We start from the raw sequence: 16,659 nt of genomic DNA on the forward strand, positions 1-16,659 counted from the left end.
CTCCTGGGAAAACTAAAGCAATGCCTGTGTTTCTCTAAGAAAGAAGAGAATGAAATGCTTTTTTAAAAAATACCTTTTCATAGGATGGGCATCCAAGGCAGATGGAGTGATCTTCTTCATTGTCCTGTTTGGAGAGCCCGTACTGTACATAATATGAAAGCCAATGAATGTTTAGTGTGGGGAATCTTTGGTGGTTCAGATTCCTTAGATTGGGTTTTTAATGTAAAAATACTGACTACTCATTACAGCTTATGAAGATGAAAAACCAAATTATGAACTGTGAAATTAACAGCAAAAAATATGAAATTAAGAAATTTAATCTCACATTAGACTTAATCATGTCATGCTCTAAACTCTTCCATATGAAAGAAAAACGCTGACCTTATGTCTATTTCCAGTTACTTTGCTTTTTCCTCAAACTAGTGAACTAAGAAGAGTAGTATACAATCTGCTGTCAGCACTTATTTTCTTTCTTTTTACCATCTATGCCTTAAACCACTACAGTCTGGCTCTTGCCCCTATGAAATTGCTCTTGCTAATAAGTTTACCAATGGTCATTTAATTGGTAGTTCAGGCTTCCCTGGTGGCTCAGAGGGTAAAGCATCTCCCTGCAATGCAGGAGACCTGGGTTCGATCCCTGGGTCAGGAAGATCCCCTGGAGAAGGAAATGGCAACCCACTCCAGTACTCTTGCTGGAAAATCCCATGGACAGAGAAGCCTGGTAGACTATAGTCCATGGGATCGCAAAGAGTCAGACACGACTGAGTGACTTCACTTTCACTTTAAAGTGACATCTGGATTTAATCTGTTCCATTATACATTAGTGTTATGATTTTTGGCAATCTGATTTTTGTAAAATGGTGATAATATTTGGACTAACCTCATAAGGTTTATGTAAAGATTAAATATGATAATGTATACCTAGGACTTGCCATAGTTTCTGGCTCAATAAATGCTAAATAATGTTGTTCTTTCCCCTTTCTTCACTTTTCTGTGACATTCCACACTGTTATTCACTTTCCTGTTTTAAACTCTTCTAGTTCTCCTCTTAGGTTTTCATTAAACCACTCTTTCCTAATATATTTCCTGCCTTTGTGAATTATTTATCCATTTTTCTTGAAACCTCCAATTCCTCCAACCATTTTGACTTTAGTATAAAGACAAATCTGAGTTAATATTTTGACTCTGTCACTCAAAACTTTGATAAGCTTGAGCAAGTGACTTAACTTCTCTGGACCTTGGTTTCTTCATTTGCAAAATGGCACTCAGTAGTACCCACCTCCAACGTTTGCTATGAAGATATTTATCTATTAATTTATTTAACAAATATTTATCAGATACTTACTTATGTGTCATACTTTTCTTTGGGTACAGAAGATATGGTAACTGGTAAAGTAGATCTAAACTTTCTGTTCCCTCAAGCAATTTATATTCTAGTGTGGGAATTCTAGTGGGGAAACAAAATAAACATTCAAATGTATAGGTTCAGATTTAAATAAGGTCTGTAAAGAAAAAAAATTCTGGTAATATTCTAGAGAATTACTGTTGTGACATTGAGTAATTTATATTTACATTGGAGATCAGATGAGGCCTTACAAGAGAGTGACATTTGAGCTGGACCTTAATAAGAAGAAAGAAGCATAATGTGGCAAAATCATCAGTCATAACATTTCAGGAAGAAGTTAACAGCAACCACAAAGGACTTAAGGTGGAAATAAACTATCTAAGGAATAATAAGAAGGCCAAAAATGGTTGAAGATGTGTAAACTAAATGGTGAATGGAAGTAGTTGAGGTTGAAGAGGTAGGTTAAAGCCAGATCATATGGAATAATGGAAAGTCACTAGAGGGATTTCAAGCAGTAAAGGACATGATCTACTTTTCATTTTAAGAGATGACTGGCTACTATATGGAGAATGAATTGGAGGTGGGTGAGGAGTGCAAGGAGAACAGATGGGAGATACCATAGCTATCCAGGTGAAAGATGATGGCATATTAGACTAAAGTGGTAGTGATGACAGTGAAAGAAGGGGATAGAAGGGGATAGATTTGGGTTATATTTTAGAAGTCAGGTTAATGAGGTTGTTGGTGGTTTGATGTGCAGCAAGAAGAGAGAAATATAAGGAAAACAGGAATTAAAGAAAATCTAGTGTCTTGAATCAGGGGGATGGTAGTGTCACATATTGAGATGGGAAAAACTAGGAGAGTTCTGTTTTTGAGGCTTCAGTTAAATACAGGTAAAGCATTTAGCACATTACTTGGTGTGGAATAGGTGTGCTCAATTATTTATTGTATAGGATACTGTCCAAAACTATTCCAAAGAAAAAGAAATTAGAGAAGGCAAAATGGTTGCCTGAGGAGGCCTTACAAATAGGTTAGAAAAGAAGAGAAGTGAAAGGCAAAGGAGAAGGGGAAAGATATACCCAACTGAGTGCAGAGTTCCAGAGAAGAGAAAGGAGAGGTAAGAAAGCCTTCTTAAGTGAACAATGCAAAGAAAAATAGAAAAACAGTAGAATGAGAAATACTAGAATCTCTTCAAGAAAATTGGAGATACCAACGGAATATTTCATGCAATAATGGGCACAATAAAAGACAGAAATGAAAAGGACCTAACGGACAGAGAAGAGATTAAGAAGTGGTGGCAAGAATACACAGAAGAATTGCATAAAAAAGTGACTGATATAAACACGATGTTGTGGTCACTCACCTAGAGCCAGACATACTAGAGTGTGAAGACAAGTGAGCCTTAGGAAGCATTACTACAAACATGGTTAATGGAGGTTATGGAATTCCAGCTGAGCTATTTAAAATCCCAATGACCATGATGTTAAAGTGCTGCACTCAAAATGCCACCAAATATGGAAAACTCAGCAATGGCCACAGGACTGGAAAAGGTCAGTTTTCATTCTAATCCCAAAGAAAGGCAGTGCCAAAGAATGTTCAAACTACTGCACAATTGCACTCATTTCACATGCTAGCAAGGTAATGTTCAAAATCCTTCAAGCTAGGCCTCAAGAGTACATGAACCAAGAACTTCCAGATGTACAAGCTAGATTTAGAAAAGGCAGAGGAACAAGAGATTAAAATACCAACATCTATCGGATCAAAGAAAATGCAAGGGGATTCCAGAAATCATCTACTTCTGCTTCATTGACTACACTAAAGCCGTTGACTGTATGGATCACAACAAACTGTGGAAAATGCTTATAGAGATGGGAAATACCAGATCATTTTACCTGCCTCCTGAGAAACCTGCATGCAGGTCAAGAAGCAACAGTTAGAACCAGACATGGAAAAAGGGACTGGTTCAAAATTGGGAAAGGAGTACATCAAGGCTGTATATTGTCACTCTGCTTATTTAACTTACATGCAAAGTACATCATGCAAAATGCCTGGCTGGTTTAATCACAAACTGGAATCAAGTTATGTAGATGACACCACTCTAATGGCAGATGAGACTGAAAACACTGGCTTAAAGCTCAACATTCAAAAAACCAGGATCATGGCATCTGGTCCCATCACTTTATGGCAAATAGATGGAAAAACAATGGAAACTGTGACAGACTTTATATTCTTGGGCTCCAAAATCACTGCAGATGATGACTGCAGCTGCAAAATTAAGACATTTGCTCCTTAGAAGAAAAGCTATGACAAACCTAGACAGCGTATTAAAAAGCAGGGACATCACTTTGCCAACAAAGGTCCGTCTAGTCAAAGCTATGGTTTTTCTGGTAGTCATGTGTGGATGTGAGAGTTGGATGCTAAAGAAGGCTGAGGGCCAAGGAATTGATGCTTTCAAACTGTGGTGCTGGAGAAAACTCTTGAGAGTCCCTTGGACAGCCAGGAAATCAAATCAGTCAATTCTTTAGGAAATCAATCCTATAAATGCATTGAAAGGACTGATGCTGAAGCTCCAGTACTTTGGCCACTTGATACAAACAGTTGACTCATTGGAAAAGGCCCTTATGCTGGAAAGATTGAGGGCAGAAGGAGAGAGGAGTGACAGAGGATGCTATGGTTGGATGGCATCACAGACTCCATGGACATGAGCTGGAGCAAACTCCCAGAGATAAGGAACCCCTTGGCATGCTGCAGTCCATGGGATCACAAAGAGTCAGACATGAGTTAATGACTGAACAACAACAACAATTATTTATGCATATTCTTGGCTTTCTTCTCCGAGTTCATTAATCATTACTGGAAGAATTTCAGTCTCTACAGTACTTTAAAATATCATGTGCATTATAAATGTCAATATTTGTGTTTGTTACCAACTGTGATTTATAAGCAAACAGAGCCTTCAAATGTTATTCTCTTTTGCACTTCTAGTACCTTGCACAGTGTCTGGCATTAGCTAGGAAGAAAGGGAAAAAGAGATAAAGAAAGAAAGAAAGTGAGAGTAGGAGGGAGGGAATGAAGGAGAGTGGGGAAAATATTGCCTGTATATTAAGTGCTTCTAAATGTTTATATACTGATGTTGGGCACACAAAAGGCAAAAATAAAATTTGTGAAGTAAAAGCAGAAAGCATTGAGAAAAACAGCATTCATCCAAAAGATCACAGAGTTCCCATGCAAATTTGTTTCTTTTTTGCTAAGTGTAAATTTTCAGATTATGGAAATATTACATGAACATTATTTAAAATTAACAAGTAATAAAAACATTAAGAAGAAAATAAAAATAACTTTAAATTCTTCAGTCTAGATATAGACAATATTAGCATTTTGATGTAGGTTTATACTTATTTTTACTATGCATATTTGTTGGAGAGGGAGAGGGTGGGAAGATTTGGGAGAATGGCATTGAAACATGTATAATATCATGTATGAAACGAGATGCCAGTCCAGGTTCAATGCACGATACTGGATGCTTGGGGCTGGTGCACTGGGACGACCCAGAGGGATGGTATGGGGAGGGAGGAGGGAGGAGGGTTCAGGATGGGGAACACATGTATACCTGTGGCGGATTCATTTCGATATTTGGCAAAACTAATACAATATTGTAAAGTTTAAAAAAAAATTTAAAAAAATAATTTTAATTGCAAATTTGAGCTAGTATTATAATTACAACCTGCCTTTAATAGCAAAATAAATATGAGCTTTTTATATTTTATTGAAGCATAGTTGACATACCATATTGATTCTGAGTGTACAACACGGTATTTTAATATTTATATACAACAGGAAATCGTCTCTGTGATAAGTTTAGTAACCATCTGTCATTGTAAAAAGTTATTATTATTATATTGCTGACTAAATTCTCTATATTGTACCTTACATTCCTGTGATTTATTTATTCTATGAGTGGAAGTTTGTACATCTTGCTGCTGCTGCTGCTGCGTCACTTCAGTTGTGTCCGACTCTGTGCGACCCCATAGACGGCAGCCCACCAGGCTTCCCGTCCCTGGGATTCTCCAGGCAAAAACACTGGAGTGGGTTGCCATTTCCTTCTCCAATGCATGAAAGTGAAAAGTGAAAGTGAAGTCGCTCAGTCGTGTCTGACTCTAGTGACCCCATGGACTACAGCCTACCAGGCTCCTCCGTCCATGGAATTTTCTAGGCAAAAGTACTGGATTTGGGTGCCATTGCCTTCTCCGTTGTACATCTTAATCCCTTCTATTTCCCCATTACCATCCTTTCTGGCAACCACCAGTTTGTTCTCTATATCTGTGACTCAGTTTCTGTTTTGTTTGTTAATTTCTTTTGTTCTTTTTAGATTCTACATGTAAGTGAAATAGTATTTAATTAACTTTCTGTGTCTGATTATTTCACTTATCATAATACCATCTATATCCATCCATGTTGTGGCAAATGTAAAGATTCCATTCTTTTTATGGCTGAATAGTGTTTATATATAAAGGAATATTATATATATATATATATATACATATTATATGCATTATATATATATATATATATATACACACACACATACATATGTATATATACACATACATATATATATTCCTGGAGAAGGAAGTGGCAACCCACTCCAGTAGTCTTGCCTGGAGAATTCCATGGACAGAGGAACCTCTCAGGCTACAGTCCATGGGGTTGCAAGAGTTGGACACAACTTAGCAACTAAACAACCAACCAACTATATATATATATATATATGTCAGTCAGTTCAGTTCAATTCAGTTCAGTCACTCAGTCATTTCCAGCTCTTTGTGACCCCATGAATCGCAGCACGCCAGGCCTCCCTGTCCATCACCAACTCCCAGATTTACCTCAAACTCACGTCCATCGAGTCAGTGATGTCATCCAGCCATCTCATCCTCTGTCGTCCCCTTCTCCTCCTGCTCCCAATCCCTCCCAGCATTACAGTCTTTTCCAATGAGTCAACTCTTCTCATGAGGTGGCCAAAGTACTGGAGTTTCAGCTTTAGCATCATTCCTTCCAAAGAAATCCCAGGGCTGATATCCTTCAGAATGGATTGGTTGGATCTCCCTGCAGTCCAAGGGACTCTCAAGAGTCTTCTCCAACACCGCAGTTCAAAAGCATCAATTTTTCGGTGCTCAGCTTTCTCCACAGTCCAACTCTCACACCCATACATGACCACTGGAAAAACCATAGCCATATATGTGTGTGTGTGTGTGTGTGTGTGTGTGTGTGTATATATATATATATGCTGTAAATAATGTTGAAATGAACATAGGTATGCAAATGCCACTTCAAATTAGTGTGTGTGTTTTCTTCAGACAGATTTCAAGGAGTGGAAATGCTGGATCATACAGTAGTTTTACTTCTAATTTTTTAAGGAAACTCCATACCATTTTCTATAGTGGCTACACCAACTTACATATGAGGGTTCTTTTCCCCCACAAGCACACCAACACCTTATTTGTTGTCTTTTTGATAATAACCATTCTGACAGGTGTGAGGTGGTATTTCATTATGGTTTCAATTTGCATTTCCCTGATAATTAGTGCAGAGAAGGCAATGGCACCCCACTGCAGTCCTCTTGCCTGGAAAATCCCATGGATGGGGGAGCCTGGAAGGCTGCAGTCCATGGGGTCGCTGAGCATTGGACACGACTGAGCGACTTCTCTTTCATTTTTCACTTTCACGCATTGGAGAAGGAAATGGCAACCCACTCCAGTGTTCTTGCCTGGAGAATCCCAGGGACAGGGGAGCCTGGTGGGCTGCTGTCTAATGGGGTCACACGGAGTCGGACACTACTGAAGCAGCTTAGCAGCAGCAGCAGATAATTAGTGATATTAAGGATCTTTTTATGTGTCTTTTGACCATGTGTATGTCTTCTTTGGAAGAATATCTATTCATGTTTTCTGCCCATTTTTAATCAGATTGCTTGCTTTTTTGAAATTGAGTTTCATGAGTTCTTTGTATATTTTGAATATTAAACCTTTACCAGATATATCATTTATATATATGTTCTTCCACTTAGCAAGTTACCTTTTCATTTCATTAAGGGTTTCCTTTGCTATACAAAGACTTTTCAGTTTGATATACTACAATTGTTTATTTTGGCTTTCATTTCCCTTGCTTGAGGCAACAGATCCAAAGAGATATTACTAAGACCAATGTCAAAGAGTTTATTGCCTATGTTTTTTTCTAGGACTTTTATGATTTCAGGTCTTATATTTTAATTATTTAGCCTATTTTGAATTTATTTTTATATATTGTATAAGAAAATGGTCCACATTTATTCTTTTGTGTATATCTGTCCAGTTTTCCTGTTATTAAAGAGATTGTCTTTTTCTCACTTTATATTCTTACCTATTTTGTCATAGATTAATTGATCATATAAGCAAAAGCTTAGTTCTGAGTTCTTTATTCTGTTCCATTGATCTATGTGTCTGTTTTTGTATCATTGCCATACTGTCTTGATTACTATAGCTTTGTAATATTGATTGCAATCAGAGAGCATGATATCTCCAGTTTTGTTTTTTCTCAAGATTGCTTTGGCTATTTAGGGTCTCTCATGGTTCAATATGAATTTTAGGATTATTTGTTCTAATTCTGTGAGAAAAATGTTATTGATGTTTTGTTAGGGATTGCACTGAATCTCTATGTTGCTTTGGGCAGTATGGTTGTTTTAACAATATTAATTCTTTCAATTCATGGGCACAATATATGTTTCTGTTTATTTGTGTCTTCTTCAGTTTCTTTCATCAACATCTTCTAGTTTTTAAGAGTATAGGTTTTCTACCTCCTTGGTTAAATTTATTCCTAGGTATTTTATTATTTTTTATTCAATTAAAACTGGCATTGTTTTTAATTTTTTTTCTGATAGTTCATTATCAATGTGTAGAAATGCAGCAGACGACTGTTTAAATTTGTATCCTGAAACTTTATTGAATTTATTAGTTTCTAATAATTTTTTGCTGGTGTCTTTAAGGTTTTCTTTATATAGTATCATATTTGCAAATAGTGATATCTTTACTTCTTCCTTTCCAATTTGTATGCTTTTTGTTTCTTTCTCTAGTCTGATTGTTGTGGCTAGATCTTCATATACTATGTTGAATAAAAGTGGTAGGAGTGGGCATCTTTGTCTTGTTTCTGATTTTAGAGGAAAAGTTTTCAGCTTTACTCTGTTGAGCATGACCTTAGTCATGGGTTGTCATCAGATCAGATCAGTCGCTCAGTCATGTCCGACTCTCTGCAACCCCATGAATCGCAGCACCCCAGGCCTCCCTGTCCAACACCAACTCCCGGAGTTCACTGAGACTCACGTCCATCGAGTCAGAAATGCCATCCAGCCATCTCATCCTCTGTCGTCACCATCTCCTCTTGCCCCCAATCCCTCCCAGCATCAGAGTCTTTTGCAGTGAGTCAGCTCTTCGCATGAGGTGGCCAGAGTACTGGAGTTTCAGCTTTAGCATCATTCCTTCCAAAGAAATCCCAGGGCTGATCTCCTTCAGAATGGGTTGTCATAAATGACCTTTATTATGTTGATATATGTTTCCTCCATATCCACTTTGTAGAGAGATTTTTTTTTATCATAAATGGATGTTGGGTTTTATTAAATTATTTTTCTGCATCTAGTGAAACGGTCATATTTATCTTCAGTCTTGTTAACACAGTGTATCATATTGATTGAGTTGCAAATATTGAACCATTCTTGGATCCCCAGGATAAATCCCAGTTGATTATGGTTTGTGATCCTTATAACATGTTGTTGAATTCAGTTCACTAGTATTTTGTTGAGGGTTTTTATATCTATGTTCATCAGGAAAATAATTTTCTTTTTTTGTCATGTCTTTGGTTTTGGGTAATGCTGGCCTCATAGAATAAATTTGGAGTGATACTCCCTCTTCAATTTTTGAAATAGTTTGAGGATTACAGGTATTAATTCTTTAAATGTTAGGCAGAATTTATCTGTGAAGCAGTTTAGTCCTGTAATTATGTTTCTTGGGATTGTTTTTTGATTACTGATTCAATTTCATTGCTAATAACCAGTCTATTCATAGTTTACATTTCTTCCTGATTCAGTCTTGGGAAGCTGTATGTTTCTAGGAACTTATCCACTTCCTCTAGTTTGTCAATTTTATTGGCATATAATTGTTCATAGTAATCTCTTATGGTTCTTTGTATTTCTTTCTGTAGCTTTGGTGCAAGTTCTCCTTTTTCATTTCTGATTTTATTTATTTGGGCTCTCTGTCTCTGTCTCTCTCTCTTTATGTCTCTCTCAATGTATCTGGCTAAAGCTTTATCAGCTTTGTTATCTTTTCAAAGAACCGTTTTTACTATTCTTTTTCCAGTCTCTATTTCATTTCTTTTGCTCTGATCTTTATTATTTTCTTACTCCTAATAACTTTAGGTTTTGGGGAACTTAAATACCAAATTAGTCTCTTATTTGGGGGATATGATGAAACAAACTCATGGAGAGTATTATTTGCCCAAGATCATATAGCTTGATAGTATTATATGAATAAGACATCTTAATTTTCATTCATATATTCTCTCTACTGTATTCTACCTTTAAAAATTGATGTACTTAAATTTTGGAGCAGTTTTAGGTTTATAGTTAAAATTGATTATAAAATACAGACCTCATTCCCATTTATCCTATCATTTACATCTTGTATTTTGAACTGGACTGTGATGGAACTATTTTATTTCTCTATACTCATCTAAGGCACAGAACTACTCTACATCATACCAATAGAAACAGCTTGCATGGCCAAAGAAAAAGACTCCAAAAGCATGAGCAACTCTGAAAGAGGATAACAGAAGATATGGCTTAGAACACATATTTTTAGCTGACTATTGTTTAAAGTTGTTTTGTTTTATTCTTTAAATCAGATGTGATTGAGCTAAAATAAGCTCACATTTATATATTCAGCATTAACCAGAGAAAGACATTATATGGATAAATATTAAATTTCAAGAGCACACACACACACTGGCATGATTTAATTTATTTAAGATCTGAGTCATGGGATTATTATTCACAATTTGGTTTAAACTTACTTTCTTATACTTAAGAACTTATAAAAATTTCCCACATAGTTTATCCCACATAATTAAAAAGACTGCATTGAAAAGGTAGTTCAAGACATAGTCTCATCACACTTCTTAAAAACAAAAACTGTAAAGCCATTAAATATCTTAAGATAATACTTTACTATAAGAAGAGAAGAACAAAGAAGGTTGGCTTTTGTGACAAACTTTAAAGAAATATATATAAATAAGATAAACATACACAGATTTTAGAAATGATTAAGTTAAAATACCTCTGTAGGTCAAACTATTTATCTTTTTCTAGCTTATTTTTTCTGACTTTGATGATCTTATTCTGTACATATCAATATTTTATATTATTATTTCAGTACTATATATTATAGTTTCCACTGCGTTATAACATCTTTTATTCTTGCCTGTCATAGTCAGTATTTTGAGGGAACACATTCAAGTTCCTTATTTCAGTAATGTGTGCACTGCTAGGTTTGGAAAAGTTCAGAGGGTGCCAATGCTATTTTTATTTTACCATCTGATATATTGCTAAGAAAAATTGAGCATCCCAATGTCTGGTTCATAATAAGTGATCATAGATTTTTTTATCTTAACTTTTTTGGAATGCATGAATAAACGAGTAACTGAATGCATGCATGGATAAATCACTCCAGGTAAGGTCATAAGAGAGACTGAAGTACTATTTTCAGAAATGATTCTTCAGGAAAACATTTAAGCATATGAGATAGTCTTGAAGTGAGCCAAAGGTAATATTTATATTTCAATATAACTATGAAGTACACCAGTACAAAGTTAATGTTTGCATGAGTCATACAGATATGAAAAAAAAAAATTCCATCACATTTGAGTGAAACAGCTACTTGAAGTAATGCTGCTTATTTCTCTCTCATCTCCTGAATATTTGCATCCTTTTATTTTTCCTTTAAGTGACCTTAACCACTGGTTAAAGAACACATACTTTAGAGACAGAAAGACCTTATTTCAAATCCCAGCTTTTGCTAGTTGTGTGATCTTGTTACAGAAACTTTATGAGTCTCTGTTTCTTTAAAGATAAAATTAGCAATCTAAGATTGTTATAAGAAATAAAATGAGATATTGCATGCACACATGAGAAACACTTAATACTTGCTTTTTGTTGTTTAGTCACTAAGTCATGTCTGACTCTTGTGTGACCCCATGGACTGTAGCCCACCAGGCTCCACTGTCCATGGGATTTCCCAGATAAGAATACTAGAATGGATTGATATGTCCTTCTCCAGGGGATCTTCCCGACCTAGGGACTAAACCCACGTCTTCTACATTGGCAGGCAGATTCTTTACCACTGAGCCACCAAGGAAGCCCAATACAATAGTAGGTGATATTATTTTTTGTGGTATTTATTTATTTTTCTATAATTCTCATCATTTTTCCTCCTTACCCAAAGTATCACTCTGTCCAACATTCCATTTTGTCTCTTCATATTTGATTATTTATTTTGGATTGCTACTTAGGCCTTGGCCTCTCTCTCATCTGATGATCAAGTCCTAAATCTTTAATATATCTTTCCCACCTGATTCCCTGGAAATTTTTTTGAGAAATTATCTGCCTGAGTATCTCTAATATTTAGCTTCTTGTTTGGGGTTACTTCTTGGTCTGGAGTGGAAGCAGTATAGATGTACACATGAACATTTTTTACATAATTCTGATTTTAAAATGCAATTACAGCTGTTCTCAAATAGCAGTGCTGAGAGGTCTGCATGAAAAAAAAAAAAAAAAACTGAAGCTTGTTATAAATACATTCCTGGCTCCAACCTTAGATATTTTAATTCAGTATGTCTGCAGTGGGGTCAGGATGCTGTTTTAAAATAAGGAATGAGAAAGAAAAATACCATTCCAGGTAATTTTGAGGCATAGCAAGGTTTGCGAATCAATTGTCTTCATTCAGCCCAGATAAATGCATCTGGAGGAGGAGGTAAGATGGCGGAGGAGTAGGACGGGGAGAACACTTTCTCCCCCACAAATTCAACAAAAGAACATTTAAACCCAAGTAAATTCCACAAAACCACTTCTGAATGCCGGCAGAGGACATCAGGCACCCAGAAAAGCAACACAAGTCTTTGAAAGGAGAGAGAAGAAATACAGCTCCACCCACCAGAACACCGACACAAGCTTCCCTAACCAAGAAACCTTGACAAGCCACCTGTACAAACCCACACAGAGCGAGGAAATGCCACAATAAAGAGAACTCCACAAACTGCCAGAATACAGAAAGGACACCCCAAACTCAGCAATTTAAACAAGATGAAGAGACAGAGCAATACCCATCAGATAAAGGAACAGGATAAATGCCCACCAAACCAAACAAAAGAGGAAGAGATAGGGAATCTACCTGATAAAGAATTCTGAATAATGATAGTGAAATTGATCCAAAATCTTGAAATCAAAATGGAATCACAGATAAATAGCTTGGAGACAAAGATTGAGAAGATGCAAGAAAGGTTTAACAAGGACCTAGAAGAAATAAAAGAGAGTCAATATAAAATGAATAATGCAATAAATGAAATTAAAAACACTCTGGAGGCAACAAATAGTAGAATAACAGAGGCAGAAGATAGGATTAGTGAATTAGAAGATAGAATGGTAGAAATAAATGAATCAGACAGGATAAAAGAAAAATGAATTAAAAGAAATGAGGACAATCTCAGAGACCTCCAGGACAATATTAAACGCTACAACATTCGAATCATAGGGGTCCCAGAAGAAGAAGACAAAAAGAAAGACCATGAGAAAATACTTGAAGAGATAATAGTTGAAAACTTCCCTAAAATGGGGAAGGAAATAATCACCCAAGTCCAAGAAACCCAGAGACTCCCAAACAGGATAAACCCAAGGTGAAACACCCCAAGACACATATTAATCAAATTAACAAAGATCAAACACAAAGAACAAAGATTAAAAGCAGCAAGGGAAAAACAACAAATAACACTCAAGGGAATTCCCATAAGGATAACAGCTGATCTTTCAATAGAAACTCTTCAAGCCAGGAGGGAATGGCAAAACATACTTAAAGTGATGAAAGAAAATAACCTACAGCCCAGATTATCGTACCCAGCAAGGATCTCATTCAAATATGAAGGAGAAATCAAAAGCTTCTCAGACAAGCAAAAGCTGAGAGAATTCAGCACCACCAAACCAGCTCTCCAACAAATACTAAAGGATATTCTCTAGACAGGAAACACAAAAATGGTGTATAAACTCGAACCCAAAACAATAAAGTAAATGGCAATGGGATCATACTTATCAGTAATTACTTAAACGTAAATGGGTTGAATGCCCCAACCAAAAGACAAAGACTGGCTGAATGGATACAAAAACAAGACCCCTACATAAGTTGTCTACAAGAGACCCACCTCAAAACAGGGGACACATACTGACTGAAAGTGAAGGGCTGGAAAAAGATTTTCCATGCAAATAGGGACCAAAAGAAAGCAGGAGTAGCAAAACTTACATCAGATAAAATAGACTTTAAAACAAAGGCTGTGAAAAGAGACAAAGATGGTCACTACATAATGATCAAAGGATCAATCCAAGAAGAAGATATAACAATTATAAATATATATGCACCCAACACGGGAGCACTGCCATATGTAAGAAATATGCTAACAAGTATGAAAGGAGAAATTAACAATAAAATGATAATTGTGGGAGACTTTAATACCACACTCACACCTATGGATAGATCAACTAAACAGAAAATTAACAAGGAAACACAAACGTTAAACGATACAATAGACCACTTAGACCTAATTGATATCTATAGGACATTTCATCCCAAAACAATGAATTTCACCTTTTTCTCAAGCGCACATGGAACCTTCTCCAGGATAGATCACATCCTGGGCCATAAATCTAGCCTTGGTAAATTCAAAAAAATAAAAACCATTCCAAGCATCTTTTCTGACCACAATGCAGTAAGATTAGATCTCAATTACAGGAGAAAAACTATTAAAAATTCCAACATATGGAGGCTGAACAACACGCTGCTGAATAACCAACAAATCACAGAAGAAATCAAAAAAGAAATCAAAATTTGCGTAGAAACGAATGAAAATGAAAACACAACAACCCAAAACCTGTGGGACACTTTAAAAGCAGTCCTAAGGGGAAAGTTCATAGCAATACAGGCATACCTCAAGAAACAAGAAAAAAGTCAAATAAATAATCTAACCCTACACCTAAAGCAACTAGAAAAGGAAGAAATGAAGAACCCCAGGGTTAGTATAAGGAAAGAAATCTTAAAAATTAGGGCAGAAACAAATGCAAAAGAAACAAAAGAGACCATAGCAAAAATCAACAAAGCCAAAAGCTGGTTCTTTGAAAGGATACATAAAATTGACAAACCATTAGCCAGCCTCATCAAGAAACAAAGGGAGAAAAATCAAATCAATAAAATTAGAAATGAAAATGGAGAGATCACAACAGACAACACAGAAATACAAAGGATCATAAGAGACTACTATCAACAATTATATGCCAATAAAATGGACAACGTGGAAGAAATGGACAAATTCTTAGAAAAGTACAACTTTCCAAAACTCAACCAGGAAGAAATAGAAAATCTTAACAGACCCATCACAAGCACGGAAATTGAAACTGTAATCAAAAATCTTCCAGCAAACAAAAGCCCAGGTCCAGACGGCTTCACAGCTGAACTCTACCAAAAATTTAGAGAAGAGCTAACACCTATCCTGCTCAAACTCTTCCAAAAAATTGCAGAGGAAGGTAAACTTCCAAACTCATTCTATGAGGCCACCATCACCCTAATACCAAAACCTGACAAAGATGCCACAAAAAAAGAAAACTACAGGCCAATATCACTGATGAACATAGATGCAAAAATCCTAAACAAAATTCTAGCAATCAGAATCCAACAACACATTAAAAAGATCATACACCATGATCAAGTGGGCTTTATCCCAGGGATGCAAGGATTCTTCAACATCCGTAAGTCAATCAAAGTAATACACCACATTAACAAATTGAACAATAAAAACCATATGATTATCTCAATAGATGCAGAGAAAGCCTTTGACAAAATTCAACATCCATTTATGATAAGAACTCTCCAGAAAGCAGGAAAAGAAGGAACATACCTCAACATAATAAAAGCTGTATATGACAAACCCACAGCAAACATTATCCTCAATGGTGAAAAATTGAAAGCGTTTCCTCTAAAGTCAGGAACAAGACAAGGGTGCCCAATTTCACTGTTACTATTCAACATAGTTTTGGAAGTTTTGGCCACAGCAATCAGAGCAGAAAAAGAAATAAAAGGAATCCAAATGGGAAAAGAAGAAGTAAAACTCTCACTATTTGCAGATGACATGATCCTCTACATAGAAAACCCTAAAGATTCCACCAGAAAATTACTAGAACTAATCAATGATTATAGTAAAGTTGCAGGATATAAAATGAACACACAGAAATCCTTTGCATTCCTATACACTAATAATGAAAACAATGAAAGAGAAATTAAGGAAACAATTCCATTCACCATTGCAATGGAAAGAATAAAATACTTAGGAATATATCTACCTAAAGAAACTAAAGACCTATATATAGAAAACTATAAAACACTGGTGAAAGAAATCAAAGAGGACACTAATAGATGGAGAAATATACCATGTTCATGGATTGGAAGAATCAATATAGTGAAAATGAGTATACTACCCAAAGCAATTTATCGATTCAATGCAATCCCTATCAAGCTACCAACGGTATTCTTCACAGAGCTAGAACAAATAATTTCACAATTTGTATGGAAATACAAAAAACCTCGAATAGCCAAAGCGATCTTGAGAAAGAAGAATGGAACTGGAGGAATCAACCTACCTGACTTCAGGCTCTATTACAAAGCCACAGTTATCAAGACAGTATGGTACTGGCACAAAGACAGAAATATTGATCAATGGAACAAAATAGAAAGCCCAGAGATAAATCCACGCACATATGGACACCTTATCTTTGACAAAGGAGGCAAGAATATACAATGGATTAAAGACAATCTCTTTAACAAGTGGTGCTGGGAAAACTGGTCAAACACTTGTAAAAGAATGAAACTAGAACACTTTCTAACACCATACACAAAAATAAACTCAAAATGGATTAAAGATCTCAACATAAGACCAGAAACTATAAAACTCCTAGAGAAGAACATAGGCAAAACACTCTCCAACATACATCA

This window comes from Bos indicus, chromosome X (genome assembly GCF_029378745.1).
Source record: "Bos indicus isolate NIAB-ARS_2022 breed Sahiwal x Tharparkar chromosome X, NIAB-ARS_B.indTharparkar_mat_pri_1.0, whole genome shotgun sequence".
Taxonomy (NCBI): domain Eukaryota; kingdom Metazoa; phylum Chordata; class Mammalia; order Artiodactyla; family Bovidae; genus Bos; species Bos indicus.